The sequence below is a fragment of the Brassica napus genome, chromosome C7 (assembly GCF_020379485.1).
Source record: "Brassica napus cultivar Da-Ae chromosome C7, Da-Ae, whole genome shotgun sequence".
Classification (NCBI taxonomy): domain Eukaryota; kingdom Viridiplantae; phylum Streptophyta; class Magnoliopsida; order Brassicales; family Brassicaceae; genus Brassica; species Brassica napus.
In genome coordinates this window covers 16,174,272-16,192,145 of record NC_063450.1, presented here as the reverse complement: position 1 = coordinate 16,192,145, position 17,874 = coordinate 16,174,272, and the positions used below count along the sequence as shown (strand labels likewise).

Sequence of the window (17,874 nt, the reverse complement as noted above, 5' to 3'; positions counted from 1 at the left end):
CCGAAACCCGAAACCCCAAACCCGAAACCCCAAACCCCAAACCCGAAACCCGAAACCCCAAACCCGAAACCCCAAACCCGAAACCCGAAACCCGAAACCCCAAACCCAAAACCCCGAAACCCGAAACCCGAAACCCCAAACCCCAAACCCCATATTCCTTATTTTCTACTTCATATATTCCAAACCCCATCTTTATTTTTAGGTTTCGTCGTTATTTCCTCGTTGTCTTACGTGGTTTTTACGACGATTTCATCCTACGTGGTTTTTACGACGATTTCATCCTACGTGGTATTTACGACGATTTAGTCCTACGTGGAATTAACGAGTCTCGCGTTCTTTATTTTTATATTTTGTCGTTATTTCCTCGTTGAACTACGAGGACTTTACGACGACTTGTGCTTACGTGGAATTAACGAGTGTTATGTTTAAATCCCTACAATCCAAAACTCGAAACTCGAAACCCGAAACCCCAAACCCCATATTCCTTATTTTCTACTTCATATATTCCAAACGCCATCTTTATTTCCATTCCAAACCACAATTCCCACATTTGCTTACTCATAAAACAAACTCCCGGCATTACCTTATTCATAAGACAAACCCCACATTATCTTATTCATAAAACAAACTCCCTCATCTTATTCATAAAATAAATACATCAATCGGATACATCGACATTCTCGTCATCACTAGAAACATCATCATTTTCATTAAACTCGTCTTCAACAGCTTCGTCTGTGGCATCATCGGTAAGATCTTCGTACTCGTGATTATGCGGATCAATGAGAAGGATGTCATCAATTTCTTGTTCAGGTTCCTCGACTTCATTTATCTGTTCTTCTTGCAATGGTGGTTCTTCTCCACTGATGATTCGTCCTCGAGGTGTAACTTTGATCACTGCTAACCAATTTATACCTGAATCTCTCATCCGAGGGTATGGAAGGAAGCTAACTTGGTCTGCTTGTGAAGCTAAGATGAAAGGCTCGAATTTGTTGTACCTTCGTCCACCGTTGACATCAACTACACCGAATTTGTTAGACCGAACACCTCTGTTGACGATGGGGTCGAACCATTCACATTTGAAGAGGACGCATTTCAGCTTCAGTATCCCTGGAAATTCGACTTCAATAATCTCCGTCAAGATCCCGTAGAAATCTGTTTCCCCTTTCACACATATTCCATAGTTACTGGTCGCCCGCTGTCTACCATAGTCATATGTATGAAAAGTATAGCCTCGTGTGAAATACATCTGTGATGTGGTGACCTTTACAAGTGGAGATTGAATTACTTCGTGTAACCACTTAGGATAATCTGCATCGTCGTCGTCATAATCAACCTGCAAAAATAAAGAGAATGTTAATGAAATACAAATCATGTATGAAAAAAAGTTTTAGTTAATACCTGATTCCGCAACCACTTAATGAAGTGTTGATCTTTCCTTTTGTCTACGTCACTTGTGGATATACCAGGAAATGTTTCTTCGACTTGAGAAACAAATAGGCTGTAAAATCACATTTTATAGGAATGAATCTCTCGCAATTATACAATTAATTATACTTATATGTGTTTCGAAGTGTCAATATATGTTACCTTTCAAAATAACGCATCAATGGATCTTCGCAATTGAGTAGAATATAGGTGTGTGCACTATGAGCGTCTTGTTCACTCGACCACCAAACCTCTTTAGACTTCCCACCAAGTCGCCCAATCTGGCTAAAGATGTCTGGAACACCAGCAACTGCATATGTTGGCGCAACACCACCATCATCATATCTTCTTGGAGCTCTTCTCCGGGTACGTACTTTTGACGCAAAGTAGTACGATGTGAAGTGAGAAACTTCTTCCGTCAAACTTTCAGCAATTATAGAACCTTCAACTTTGGCGAGGTTCTTTGCTTTTCCCTTCAAATATTTCATGGCTCGCTCATACTGATACATCCATCCGTAATGTACAGGTCCACGAAGCAATGCCTCATATGGGAGGTGGACAGCTAGATGCTCCATGACGTCAAAAAATCCGGGAGGAAATATCTTCTCCAAGTTGCACAATAAGATGAGAATGTTCTCCTGAAGCTGTTCCACAACTTCTTCTTTAAGAGTGCGTGTGCTCAGATCCCTGAAAAATGCTCCAATGCCTTTTATATTCAAAAAAAATTAAACACATTGTTAGTCATATATTATTTTGTAAATTATTGTGATATAATACACTACGTACCTGCAAGTGCTTCATGTACGTTTGTTGGAAGTAGCTCCGCAAATGCAAAGGGCAGTAGTCGTTGCATAAATACATGACAATCATGACTCTTCATCCCGGAGAACTTTTGACCCTTTTCAACACATCTAGAGAGATTCGAAACATACCCATCGGGGAACTTCACTTCTGATGCCACCCAGTTGAACAACACCGACTTTTTTTCTGAAGATAATCTGAATATCGGAACGGGAACTTGTCCATTGCTTTTAATATGTAACTCGCTTTTTGAGAAAATATCCGGCAAGTCCAACCTCGATTTTATGTTGTCTTTTGTCTTCCCTGGGACATTCAATATTGTATTCATGATGTTCTCAAAGAAATTCTTCTCTATATGCATCACATCGAGGTTGTGGCGCAGAAGAAGATCCTTCCAATATGGCAACTCCCAAAATATACTCTTCTTGTGCCAGTTGTGATGAACACCGTAAGAATCTGGCATATTACGAGGGACATGCCAATTACCACCCCAACGAACTGTTTCGTTAGCTCTGTAGTAGTCGATTTGCGCTTCAATTTGTTCTCCAGTTAGATATGGAGGAGGAGTGTCTCTCACAACCCTTTTGTGCCTAAACAAATTCTTTTTTCTTCGGTAAGGATGGCCAATGGGAAGAAATCGATGGTGACAATCAAACCAACTTGTCTTCCTACCATTCTTCAGTTGAAACGCATCTGTCGTTCCATTACAATATGGACAAGCTAATCTCCCATGTGTAGTCCATCCAGACAACATCCCATAGGCAGGGAAATCACTTATGGTCCACAAAAGCATCGCTCGCATCGTAAAATTCGTCTTCGTTGAACAATACGTCCTCACCCCTGTTGACCACAAATCCTTCAACTCTTTTATCAGTGGTTGTAGGAAAACATTCAGGGACCTTTTTGGATGGTTTGGACCAGGTATTAATATGGTCAAGAATAGTAACTCCCGTTGCATGCACATCTCCGGTGGCAGGTTGTATGGAGTAAGAAAGACTGGCCACAATGAATATTGTCTCCCTGACATTCCGAACGGACTAAATCCATCTGTGCATAATCCGAGATACACATTCCGGATATTGCTAGCGAAATCTGGATGTACTTTGTTGAAATGTTTCCAGGCTCTTGCATCTGATGGATGAGTCATCTCACCATCCGTCTGAGTATGCTCGGCATGCCTTCTCATCTTTCCAGCAGTCTGCTCTGATTGATACAATCTTTTCAATATGTCTGTAATTGGTAGGTACCACATCCTTTGGTACGGTACCCTATTACGTCCCCGTCTTTGCGGCTTGAATCGTGGCTTCTTGCAGAATCGACATTCTTCTAGCTTCTCATCATCTCCCCAATAGATCATGCAGTTGTCGATGCAAACATCTATCATCTCCGAAGGCAACCCAAGACTATAAACCAGTTTCTGAATCTCATAATAAGAATCAGCAGACACATTGTCTTCCGGGAAATACTCTTTAAACAAGTCCGTCCATTCGTTCATGCAACTTTCAGGTAGATTGTGATCAGTTTTAATATTCATCATTCTAGCAGCTAACGACAATTTAGAGAAACCTTCTCTACAACCACTGTAAAGTGGTTGATTCGCCGCGTTTAACATTTCGTAAAACTTTTTTGCATCTATATTAGGTTCTTCATCTTCATCATGAGCTACGAATGCATCAGCTACCATATCATGAACCCTATCATAATCTACCATCTCCTCCTGATGGTAACTATGTTCATTATGCAAATGATGATCAACCGGTTCTTTTTCCTGAAAATTGCTATTACTACTACTAGCTTCGTTCTGAACACAATTAAAACCTTCTCCATGTTGAAACCAGATATAGTAATTTGGCGTGAAACCTCTATTTATTAAATGCTTCCAAACATTTTCACGGTTTGCCAGTTTCGAATTGTTGCATTTCCGACAAGGACAGAACATCTTACCACTTTCTTGGGCGAGCGGTGTTGAATCTGCTTGATGCATAAATGTCTCCAGACCCGCAAGGTATTCTTTCGTCACTCTCCCGTTAGCATCTCTATGCATATACATCCACTTCCGCAACTCGTAAATAGTCCCGGAGCCAGCCATTTTTTTTCTTTCACGTTTTTTGTTGTTGGTGTGTTTAAAATGATGTTCAAACATCCATATTTATAGGAAAATTCGAATCTGGTAGTTGTAATTTTCCTATGAATTTATGACGAAAATTAATTAGGTGGGCAAAAAAAACGTGTAACACCTATAAAGTTGGTGGATTCAAAAATTTCCTCGCTAAATACACGAAAACTATTTCCTCGTAAATACCACGCAAAGTTTACGTCGTATTTACGAGGAAATAGTTTTTCCTCGTAAAATACTCGTAAAATTACATCCACTTTACGAAGAAACACTTTTGTCGTTACGTTACGAGGAAATAACGATGACTTTAGTTTTTCACGTAAATTCCTCGTAAACTCGACGTAATTTTACGAGGATTATTTTTCCTCGTTAAATTTCGTCGTTAAGCATGTGTTTTCTTGTAGTGTTTGTTCCATAAGCCAAGGTTCCTGAAACAGAGTCCACCTTCATCTCTAGGTAGGCTGATTTGAGACCAAGAAACTTTAGCTTTAGCCCTTGTGGTGATGTTTTCATTCCAAAGGAATCTAGAGCAAAGTGATTCAATCAGTTTTATACACCCCTTTGGAAGAATAAACGATGAACACCAAAAATTCACACTGCTGTAGATGACAGAGGAGATTAAGACTGTTCTTCCCGCATAAGATAGAGCCCTGAGAGTCCAAGATGAGAACCTGCACTTTAGTTGATCAATTAAGGGTCTGTAGTCACAAATTTGAAGTTTGCGGTGCATCAATGGCATGCGAAGATAGCGCACAGGTAATGATCCAAGGGCGAAGCCGAGAGCTGCAATGTCATCTGCTTCTACCTGATTGAGACCTGCGATAAAGAGTTCAGTTTTGTTGCGATTCATAGTGAGTCCAGACCATGACGAGAAGACCTCAAGTGTGTCTGCAATGCTTATCAAAGAATTTCTTTCGCCATCAAAAAATATCATAAGATCATCCGCAAACGCCAAGTGAGAGATGAGAGGATTTGAGGCCTTTGGATGGTAGCCAATACGCCCATTCATGTAGTTTGCATTCAGGAGTTGTGGCAGAACCTCCATGGCGAGGACAAAAAGATAAGGAGACAGCGGATCGCCTTGCCTAAGGCCCTTAGTACCGCTGAAGTAGCCACACATTTCTCCATTTATACCCACTGAGAACTTTGTCGTAGTGATACACTGTCTGATGAGATGGATAAATGATTCAGGGAATTGGAGAGCTTGCATAATCTTGAATATAAAGCTCCAATCCAGAGAGTCAAAAGCCTTTTTCAGGTCTACTTTGAGCATAGACCTTTTGGAGAGATTTTTCCAGTTGTATCCTTTGACCAACTCAGTGGCCATGAGCACATTCTCAATCATTAGACGGCCTGGGATGAACGCTGACTGAGTATTGGAGATGATCATGGGCATGACTTGCTTCAGTCGAGTTGCAAGAAGCTTTGAGATGACCTTGTAAGTGGTATTACAACATGATATGGGTCTGAAGTCAGAGATGGATGTCGCATTGGTCTTCTTGGGAATGAGAGTCAAGACCGTTGCATTCCATTGCTTGAGAAGAGAACCAGAATGGAAAAATTCAGAGACCGCATTTATCATATCAGATCCAACTGATCGCCAGTGGGCAGTGAAGAACTCAGCAGGGTAGCCATCTGGGCCTTTGAGAAGCGAGAAGAAAACGTTGGTGATGGCCTCAGCTGAGAAAGGAGAATCCAACTGCTGAATTACATCTTGCGAGCATCTGAATGGAAGAAGCGCAGCAATGTCTTCTTCAGAAACATTTGAGGGAGTGGCTGTCCCTCCTAGCAGGTTCTGATAGAACTGCAAAGCATGAGCTTTAATTCCTTCAGAAGTGTCGATGATGATGTCGTTGTCGTCGGTGAGAAAGATAATTTGATTTACAGCTTGGCGGGATTTAAGAGAGCGATGATAGTATGTTGAGTTTGAATCCCCGACATCTATCCAATTCACTCTTGATCGTTGATAAAGATAAGATTCTTCCGCCTTTGCAAGTGTAAACCAGCTTTTGTGTGCTTCACGTTCCCTGATAGATACCGCCGGTGAAGGAGAGGCTAGGAGCTCTCTTTGGCAATCTAGAAGATGATTTAGAGCCTCGATGACTCTCTTCTCTATGCCAGAGAAATTTTGTCGGCTAAATTCTCGAATAATACTCTTGAGATGTTTAAGCTTCTTTGAGACATTGAGCATTTTTGAACCTGCAAAACTCAGAGGGTTCTAGCACTCAGAGATCAACACTTCAAAATCAGGGTGGCCATTTAGCATAGTGAAAAACTTGAATGGCCGCTTCACTTTCTGTTTTCCAGTGTCCAAGAAAATACAGCATGGACTGTGGTCAGAAAATGCAGGTTCTCCAAATACTCCAAGGGCATTCGGGAAAACCTCTAACCACCTGTCGTTAACCATAATTCTATAAAGCTTCTTGGAGATGATGCCTAGGCCTTGATTATTTGACCATGTGAATGATGACTCGCAGAACTGGAGATCTTGCAGGCCTGCATCAATGACACATTGAGATAAGTCTCGAATCCCTCGGTTGGACGAGAAGTAGTCAGCGTTTGAGTCTTCATCAGGCAACAAAGTTTGATTAAAGTCCTCAAGGACCATCCAGGGGTGATCAAGAAGATGAAGAGGGCCGGATAAGAAGACCAAATCTGACCATAGATTTCTTCTAGTTCTTCTATGGTTTGATCCAAACACAAGAGTTACCACAAACTCAGCTGATACGAAGGGGAGTTTCACTAGACAGGAGATAGACTGGAGAGATTTGTGTATTACTGAGACCGAGATGGACGGATGCCAGACAAGCCAAATCTTTCCTAATTGTGAAAATTCATAATTACAATCATAACTCCAACCGGGGAAAACTCCACTGATGATCTTTGGAGCCTTGGCTGAAATGACGTGGGTCTCAACGAGACCACCAAAAAGAGGCTTATGTAACTTAAGCCATTTCCGAAATCCGCGACGCTTTATTTTACAGTTGAACCCTCTAACGTTCCAGCAAAAAATATCCATAGAGGGGAGACTATCCATAGATGGAAAAATCAGAGGTTTTGAGGGCCTCTAGCCCTGGCCTTACTCTTGCCCTTAAGCTGTTTCTGTATTCTCCTAGAAACCACATTAATGAACTTGTCCCCTTCATCATTGGGGTTTTCATCCTCATCAGATGAAAGCTCTGATCCAGATGAGGACCCATAGTTTGATAGCTGGGGAGAACCAGTTGGAGAGCCGAGGAGACTTCAGGTAGTTATAATGTTTAAATGTCATTTAGTAATTTTCTACTAATTGACGAAGCTCATAGTTGTGTTCTCAATTGTCTAAATCTTTTTGGTGACTAGATTTAAAAAGAATATTATGTACTGAGAAAAAACCTTTTGGGTTCTGTTTCTTTCTTCAGAATGCTGATTTACAGATAGATGTAAACACTTTATTAAAGAAATATTTATAATCAATTTTCGGGCCATACTTTTCTTTGACAGATTGAAAAAATAGTGTTCACCGCACATATTGTTAAAGATGTATAAAATAAATAAAAGCTGTTAATTTTTTTGAAAATTGTTAAAAAGAAGTTAGTGGCAAAAACTTTGTAAATTTTCTTTAGTTGATTCATGATCCTTTCTTTTTGTCTCCGATATCTTTTTATTAGTATATAAATGCATATGATTAATAAAAAATAATACTGCTTAATTACCTTTTAGGAAAATATATGTAAGTTTCAAATAGTTATAAATTGCCTTAATCTTGATTATATATATATTGTTTTCAGTGACAAGCGATTAAAAAATATACAACAAAAACATCATTATAAAAATAGAGACACTTTGAAAAAAGGAATCTAAACAACTTTTCCCCTATTTAAAAAAAACTATTTTCTTTTAATTAATAAGCTAACCAACAAGAAGGTATTGACATAATAAATGATAAATTTGGTTTGTACACAAAAGGCCAAGTGAAATGCAGGACAAAAAGTTGAGTTTCGTCGTGTAGCAATTAAAGTCCACGACCAAACCTTACCTTCACGGCTCACCCCCACAATTACGTTACCCAATTTAGTCCACTATTTGTTTTTTTCTTTGTAAAATCATTTTTTTTTCGTAAAACTATCACTAAATTGATTAATCTATTTTTTTCTTCAAAATATAATAAGTTTAGTTAGGTTTTACTTCAATATTACTCTATTTTATAGTAAACAATGTAGCGATGAACAAAAAAAAAAGAATTACTATAAATAATAGAGTAAAACCTATTATTTATTCTATTATAGAATAAAAATAGAATAAGATTAAAATATTTTTACTACAAACTCTATTTAGAGTGAAAATAGAGTGGAGAAAAAAATAATCCAAAAACATTATTTTTTCACTTTAATTCTCAATCTATAATGAATTAAAAACTGTCATTTTAGAAAAAAATTTGCTTTGATTCACGGATAAATTAGAAAGGGAACTGATCACACGTTACAAGACTAAGTTCACAGAATTTATTTTTCTTCTAAACTTGAATTTTCTAAAATTATAATTGAAATTATTTTTATATGCGGTGACATATTTTTATTTTCTAAAATTTTAATTGCAAATATTTTTATATGTGGTGGCATAATTTCACATAATTTCGTTTTTGTATTCTATTATCATTTTCATTACCTAACGTAAATTTTGACAATTATTTTGTATTTACTAGATTTCCCCATTAGGTCAAAATGAGTGGTATAGATGAAACTCATAGATTTATACTGAAATTTTCACGTTTGATGAAGTTTTCATCCAATTATCGTAAAAGTGTCTTATTGCAACTAATAAAACATCAGTTAATGTTAAGCTGATATTCAGTCTAAAGACAGAAATCAATGTATATTTACGACAAGGTAACGACTATATTACGTGAAAAAATAAATTCATTGTAAAGTTCAAGTAAATTCACGAGAACAATATTTTTTCGTAAAACACATGTAACTTCACGACCAGGTTCGGCCTTGGGCTAAAGCCCATAAAACCAGGGCTTTAGGCGCCAAATATATATATTTTATAGGGACACCAAATCTAGCTGCATCCCTTTTAGTGTAGTGGCTTGTGCCTAGTCTTCCTTCACATGTAGGTGATGTGTTCGAAGCCCTTCCCATAATCGTATGTTTTATATATTTTTTTTTTTTGATAATGGTAATAAATGAAAAGATTTGATCATTACAGATTTTGGTTACCCTTCCTAACAACTTTTGTTTTCTTTATCTACGGAATATAGCTAATGATATTAACTTACAAATTAAACAAAAGACAAACTATTAATTTTGTTTCCTTTTTGCTAATAATAATAACTAAAAGATTGGATCATAAATATTTTGAATAAATTACGTTCTTTTTATATATGTATTAAAATACATGATATAAAATTATAAAGTAACAAAAGTAAACAACAACTAAATTTTCGTTTTTCATTCTTCTCTATCTTTTTCTATCTTCTGCAAGCTTTTAACTTAAAAAAAAACTCAAAAATATGAAACTAGCTTATGGTGATAAAATATATATATATATATATATATATATATATATATATATATATATATTATTCTTTTTATTGTAGGATTGTTAATGTTTTATGTCCTATGATAAAAAAATTAGAATGTTTATAAATAATTTAAAAATGATTAGAGTAAAAAAAATTTAGTTAGGGACGACATTTATTTGTTGTGCTTTAGGCGTAATATTAGTCCGGACCGGCACTGTTCACGACAAAAGCAAAATTTCATCGTAAATCAGTTTCCTCGTAAAGTAAAAGTGAAATGGAGGTTAAAACGTGTTTGTAGTGGGCTACACCTAACCAGTTTCCTCATAATGTTATTGTTATACTGATGTAAAAGATTTGTAAATCATTTCGTTGTAAGTCTGTTGTTAAATTCTTACATACCAATGACGAAAAATTTCACATATATATATATATATATATATATATATATATGTCATTCTCTTGAGAATGAAAGACACAAAAAGAAAGCTTCCAAAAATGTGAATGATAAAAAAAAGGGTCTGGCGATGACAATATTTACGAATTATGGAGTTAGATGTATACGCACAAAGATTCTGATGGGAGAGTGACGAAAGAATTTCTCAAAGGTCTGGAGATATTCATGTATCAGGCTCGTTGTACACCGATTACGCATGAAAACATATATAAGATGTTATTTCCTTGTCGGAAGTGCAAGAATACAAAATTTTTCTATAGTGAAATTGTATGGAACCATTTCGTAAATAGAGTTTTTACACCACATTACTATATTTGGTTTCAACATGGAGAAGGTTATCGGTGTGAACGAAGCTTATTAGTAGTAATGGTAATTTTAAGGATGCTCGTAATAGTGTGAATCAATTCATTTGTATAATGAAAATAGTTACCATCATGAAGAGCAAATAGTAGATCATGAGATGGTTCATGACATTGTTATAGATGCTTTTCCAGAAACTACTTCAACAATAACTTGATTAATTGGAAACGTTGAAAAACCTAACTTGGATTCAAAAAAGTTATATGAAATGTTAGATGTTGCGAATTAGCAAATCCACACTGTTGTAGAAAAAGGCTCTCTAAATTTTTTTCTATCAGCTATAATGATGAATATTAATATTGATCATAATTTACCTGAGAATTGCATGGATGCATGTGCCGACTTGTTTACAGAATATTTTCCAAATGATGTTGTCAACTGATTTTTTTTTAATTATTTTTAGTTAGTTACAGTAAAAAATCTATAAATTAATAATGTTGGAACTATAAGAATTTATTAATTGATAGAGTTATTAATTTAAGAGAATTTTTTAATATTTATTAAAAATATATATTTTTAGTGTAGAAAAATGAAAAAAAAATATTTTATTCATGATATTATATGTTAGTTTGAGTTTGTAGATTTGATTTTGAACTATTTTGCTAGATTATTGATATATTTTATGTATGATGAACACATCTATCTATATAATATTTATATAAAGTACAGTTCTTTCTTTCCAGGTGAAGACACGTCGGATGACAGGTCATTAAGTCGTTGGCCGCAGAGACGACGGATGTATCACGGACAGAACGCAGCGCTTCTTCGTTTGTTGCCGTTTGTCGTTTGGGCTGTTTCTTCGTTATGTGTACGTACAATCCTATTGGGCTTAGGTTAAGCGAGTGTTTCGGCCCAGTCAACTATAGTCTGTGCTAACCCTAATTTTTTTTGTCAAAAAATCAAATCTGTTCATCCCTTCTCTCCCTTATTCGGCGACGATGACGGTAGAACTTCCTCAACGTCCATGAAACGGGTCTGTGATATCCCATCAATTGAGAGGTCGGGTATAAATAGGTCAGTATTTTTCTTCTGAAAATCACAATCTCTTCCTCACTCTTCTACTCGACTCTATTACATTGTTCTAAAGATTCACTGCTTAATGGCTAACTCAGAGGTTTTTTTTCGATCTGAAGTCCGACAAGTGTTCTGCTGCGATTCTGGGAGGCCAGGAATGTCAAGCGCTCATGTGGCTTGATATGCTGATGGTGGACATTAATGTAAGTATTCTTTCCAGATCCTGACTTATTATTTTCGGTGAACCTTATTTATTATTTATTATTAGCAGGTTTCCGGTGAAACTCATCCTGATAATCATCATTGATTTTTATCATAATGGATTACTCATCTGTTCTACTTGCTGATTTGAACAGATTTAGATGTATAGAATATCACCATTATTTGTTTCCAGAGGCTGATAAGATCAAAGACTGTAACCAAAGGTTATCAACCACGCTGATACCTTTAGATCGGTTTCAGACAATGAAACCAAACTTCAGGAAGAGAAAGTTTGAAAGTTGATCCCAGCTGGAGTCTCCAGCGTTGTTGTCTCCTACAGCGTTCAAAGGTTTTTTTAGTTTCACAATCTCTCTCTCTTGCCTGTGACTATAAGACAGTGTTCTTCTTTATGGATTCATGAACCGTATGTATAACAGTATGAGCTATAGTTTAGTGCAAGATATTCTCTTGAGATGTTGATTTGGTGTTTGTGATCAGGTTTCAGGAGAGATTGTTGGATCCAAGAGAAGCAAGCAGGATTAAGCTGAACTTAATATAGAAGTGTAAGTGGGATATTACATTGTTGAAGATGATTCTTAAATGTATCAGTGTGGTTGTCTCCAACCGATCTTAAGCCAGTTGATTGGTAGCCTTGAGGTGTCAATCGATACAAAGCTTCAAACATCCGCTATGAATATTGACTATTTATTTTAGCCACTATGTCTCTCTTACAATCATGGTTTAGTTGTTTGTCAATAATATATGTTTATGCTGTGTTGGTTGTTGTAAAAGATCTGTTTCTCTAAACCCATCATTAACATTGCTGATTTTGGACTGGCAGGTGTGGTTAATCAGGGTTCACATTTATAGAGTATGTTGTTATACGCCGGTAAAGATTCGATTCCCTTTTTGTTTTGCAATGTCTCTTTTAGAATATCAATACATGTGTATATATGTACTTCAGTTACCCATATGTCGATTAGTTGACACACCATTGCTGCCTTACTGACTCTAAAAGCTTTGTTATGAAGGTAATCGGCACCTGAAGTACTTCTACAGTCCTATGTATACACATTAAAAGTTGGTTAGTATCAGTTTATGTGGTACTCCATCAGGTTCATTTATTCTCGGACACTAATCTTTTGCCTTTTACATGATCTTTCAGTGGCTCTGCTCTGGGATCCATGCAACAGACCGACCGATGCAGAGGCTCTGTACGTTCCGTCCTTTCAGGTACACCAGAGAGTATGTGCTTCAGACGCTATGGCTGTTACCTTTCCTGTCTTCATCAGTTGATTCAACTTTTGTATATGATGTTAAATGTTTGCTTTGCAATCTTTGTAGCTGCAGAGGCTCTGTACGTTCCTTTCTTTTACTGGACATATGTTTTTTTTAAAGATAATATTAACAGTTTATATTATTGCCAAGCAGAAACTATTTAAATTTTAGTTAACATTTAGAAATGTATATTTTGCCCTCAATTGAATACAACACAAACTTCCACTATTTTCATTTTATTATTTTTAATAGATTATATGGTTAATTCTATTTATATATATATTTTACTTTTGAAAATTTTAATTTTCATTCTAATTTAGTTATAATAAAAAGAGTCAGCTAGAAACTTATATATACATAGTCTAAACCAATACAAAGAGGAAGATAGAATGTGATAGGTACCATGCATTTTCAAAGAAAGACATACAATAGCCTTACACTAATCACTATGTTTTTTTTTTCATCAAATCACTAATCGCTATGTTATTTCTATAGAAAAAGAGAAATTGTCTAAAATACCACAAGTTGAGTACTCATTTTCAAAAATACTATCAATCAAAATATACTAACATTTGGGTTCAGTATTTGGTGATTATTGTTTAGAGTTTAATATTTAGGGGTCTAGTTTGGGTTTCTAAATGTTTTATAAATATTTAGAAAACTTAACTTGGTGTTATTTATCACAAATTTAGGTTATTTTTGAAAATAGTCATTCATTAGTGGTAAATTTGAAAATTGGTATTAAGCTTATGGTATAATTAAAATTTCTCCATAGAAAAAGGTCTAAATAATTAAGTATGTTTTTGACCAAAAGATAAATAATTAGATATGTAGGCACACATATATACACACAGTTAAAAAACCAGAGAAATGCTTTGGTTTAAATGTTAACTAATTCATTAACTAAACCAATTGGTTAAGCAAACCAGGTCATTACAGTTTCATAAAAACGGAGAATGCTTCTGTGTCAATTTTTTTCTTTGAGAAAACTTCGGTTCAAAATTTAACTAATCCATTAACTAAATCAATTAGTTAAGGAAATTGAATTAAGTAAATTTTGTTGGTGTTATATAAACATAAATTTTTGAAAAATTTAAACATTTTTCTTAAAACATACTACACTATTAGTTTATTGAATCGCCTGCCCGTAGGGCGGGTTTGCCCTAGTATCATATAATACAGTTTCACTTTTATATGTAATTTGAGAAAACTAAAACTAAAATTAGAGATAAAATTCATTTTGAAGAGAGAAAGTTTTGTATATGTTTAAAATTTATATGTATATGATAATAATTAATTAATTATTTTAATGGGACCATATATTTACCTAAGAATTTTCTAAATATTAGTATCTTATTATTTTATCGAATTGTGTCATTTTATCCCTGTTATCTATATATATCATAAATAATTATTTAAATAAAAAAAAGTGAAAAAATAAAAAATAAATAAAAATAAAGTAATTTTTTAATGTTTTCTAATTATTTTTTTTTCACATTCGAATTTTTTTATAATTTTGTTTTTGAATTTTCTTTTTCCATATTTTTTTTAAAAGATTTCTTTTTGGAAATCGAAAATTATGTTTGAAACTATTTTTAATTTTTTTGTTATATTCTAAGTATTTATATATTTATTAGAATCCTAAATTTTACATTCCAAAAACCCTATCTCACCTCTCAACTCTAAACCCTAAGTCTAGATTAATTAACCCTAGGGGTATAAATGTCTTTTACATTTCATTAAAAGTGAGGGTAAAAGTGCTTAGTGTAAACATCAAAAGTGGTATTATGAAAGTGATTTTTGTGGCAATTTCCCATTTTACATCGGTCAAACTTTAAAATTGAGAATTTTATTAATTTATAGTGTTTATTAATTTATCCAATATTAATTTATAGATTTTCTACTGTATGTAGTTTATGTAGTTAGTTTAGGTTATATAATTTGTGTACGCGGCCTAGCTAGATGATTAGACATGGAATTTATAGATTAGGTTGTGGAATAGGATATTGCTATATATACTTTTCTGATTAATTTTTTTTTTGGCTCCTAGGAATAGAGGCGAACATCCACGTTATAGTGAGATGTTCGGCACGGGAGATGTTGTCGCATCTAGTTTAGCAGGCGGCCATTCTACGGCTTTGGATTTTATTCCGGACTCTCAGACGTCACATATAGAGCTACACAACCGCCTCTTCCTCCTACTCCTTCTGTTCCTCCCATTGCACCACCGCTCGCTCCACATGCGATTTGAGACAGTGCTCCTCATGCGGTTCCAGATGGTGCTCCTCATACACCTGCAGCCGGATTTCATCCTGATTTGTTGGTGCCGCGAGATGCACTTTATGCTTGTTATACAATGAGGATCTTTTCGCCCAACCAGGACGAGAAGGTTAGATGTCTTGGACCCCGATCGACAGCCAGGAACTTACTGGTACATACTCTTTTTAATAATTAACCTTTTTAATTTATATTATTTTTGTTTTGCATTAATTTTCCAACTTATTGTTATTGTTATTTTCCAGGTTTGGGGTCAACGGTCATGTGGGACAAAGTTTTTTAACACGATCAAAGGCTATTTCACGGAGCCGCGTCTTAACTGGACTCTGACACCTGAGCACATTAGGACCACATGGTTCAAATGTTTTGCGGTAAATTTCTGTTTAAATAATTTAAGAGTTTTTAAATAATTTTAATATTGTTTTTGTAATATTGTATACTTTCAGCAAAAATATAATTTGTCCATAGGGATTAACGAGAAGGTGAAGGTGGCATTTGTTGCGAAGACCGAAGACCCCCTATAAACATTGTCTCCGACTAGAAGGACATTTGGGAGTTCAAAGGCTATTAAGCGAAGCTCTTCTCCCTCTTGAAGGAAGCGTGGTATGGTCTCATCCGCTATAGGACCAACCCCCACTCGGTCTGAGTCACTACGCAATGCTCCGCTTCTTGTACGACGAGGGATGAGCACAAACGTTTGCCAATGGTTTACGCTTCTGGCCAAACACCCCATGCCGGTGTCCGTCTACAGATGGTAAGTGATTTTGAAAAAAAAATAAATTCATGTTTAATATTCTTATTAATTTTATTCTAACTTTTATTTTCAGGCCAAAAAGGAAGAAAAAAACAATCCTAGCAAGCACCGGCTCTCACTTGAAACAGATTTGGAAATTCAAAGGAAATGAAGCGAAGCCCCCCTCCGAAGCCCCCCTAACCCACGAACGATGTATGGGATGGTCTCATCTGATCTTTTCCACCTCTGAGTCGCTGTGCAGTTCTCCGCTTCTCGTATGACGAGGGACAAACATGGACATTTGCCGATGGTTCACACTTCTGGCCAAACACCATACGCCGGTTTCCGTCTAGAGATGCTAAGTGATTTTAATAAAAAAGGTCCTATTTTATATTTTCATTAATTTTATTCTAACTTTTAGGTTTTAGGACGCAAAGGAAGGAGTGCTTCCATCTCTATCCGACCATTTTCAGGCTACAATAAGACACAAGACAGTGTTTTCGTGGATCCCCGGTCAGAAAAGCTGTACAAAGACCAACTGACGTAGCACTCTCCGGATGGGTTGCCGTCCAATTGTTCACAAAAGAGGTAGAAAAAATCTTCGAGGAAGCATACTCTTTCGTTATTTTATATCTATTATTTTTAATTTAATAACTTCATATAATTTACATCATTTTTATTTCTTTTTAAGGTGGTCCCTAAAAAAAGACCGGACACTGGGAATATGATCCGCTAACAATGTCCAAAGACAATATCTTCTTATTCCCAGATACGTGATGAGGAGTCCTCTCGGCTATGTTCTGATTTGGATGTGACGCAAGCTCGCTTGGAATCCGTCGAAGGTCTTCTCAACATTTTGGCGGTCGGAAACCCGCAAATGCAGAGGATGTTGCAGGTTAAACGGCATGAACTCGGGATTCCAGATCCACCAACCCATTCCACGGAGGAAGAGGTGGAGTTAGAGAGAATAGCCGACGTGAGCAGCTCGAAGCTCTTCGACAATGTTCTCAACCGTTATCTTTGGTTTTTATTTTCGTTTTTCTATAATAATTTTAAATATTAATATTTTAAAATTATATCTCATAAATTTTATATTATTTTAAAATTTATTATTTTACAAAACAAAAATTAGAACAATCGAAATAAATTTTTAGTTACATTTACGAGCACTTTACGAGGTAGGACTTGTTAATTCCTCGTAATATTTTATGACAAATTTACATGTATGCCATGTGAATTCGTCGTGATATTTTACGAGGAATTAATATCTGCATCCATGTAAATTCATCGTAACTTTTACATATCGTGAACGACGAAATAGTTTACAACTAATCTTTACGAGGCCTTTACGACAGATATTTTCCACGTAGGTTAACTACGAATATACAATGAATAACTATGCATGGTGTTTACGACGAATTTTTTTCATCGCAACTATTACGAGGAATTTATGACGAACGGTCCATTACGACATGGTGATTTATGACAAATCCATTATCATTGTTAATTTTTCGTAACACTCCATTTACGAGAATGAACCACAAAAATGGTAGACACGGAACATTGGAAAAAGGCTAACCAAAAAGAGGAGGAAGTGGACGAGGATCGCGATGATTCAGACTACAGTTTCTGAGACAGTACCCCTTTAGATACCTTGAATCCCAACTTGCCAAATCGATGCTTCATGGATTGGTAATGGAAATGTT

At 35.7% G+C, this 17,874-nt stretch overlaps 1 long non-coding RNA gene across 4 annotated transcripts; it reads left to right on the top strand.

Annotated features, from left to right (window-relative positions):
• The first annotated feature begins 11,524 nt into the window (after nt 1-11,524).
• On the top strand, nt 11,525-17,265 carry LOC106416581. Of its 4 annotated transcripts, none has more exons than XR_007326570.1 (12): nt 11,525-11,679; nt 11,799-11,882; nt 12,036-12,229; nt 12,379-12,443; nt 12,722-12,769; nt 12,912-12,964; nt 13,046-13,113; nt 15,209-15,589; nt 15,681-15,806; nt 15,904-16,189; nt 16,263-16,756; nt 16,860-17,265. It is a non-coding gene; the product is annotated as an uncharacterized LOC106416581 (long non-coding RNA). The 4 variants fall into 4 exon arrangements; XR_007326571.1 differs by having other exon boundaries at nt 15,882-16,189; XR_001283209.3 differs by lacking the exons at nt 15,209-15,589; nt 15,681-15,806; nt 15,904-16,189; nt 16,263-16,756; nt 16,860-17,265 and having other exon boundaries at nt 11,526-11,679; nt 13,046-13,307.
• Nucleotides 17,266-17,874: the final 609 nt, after the last annotated feature.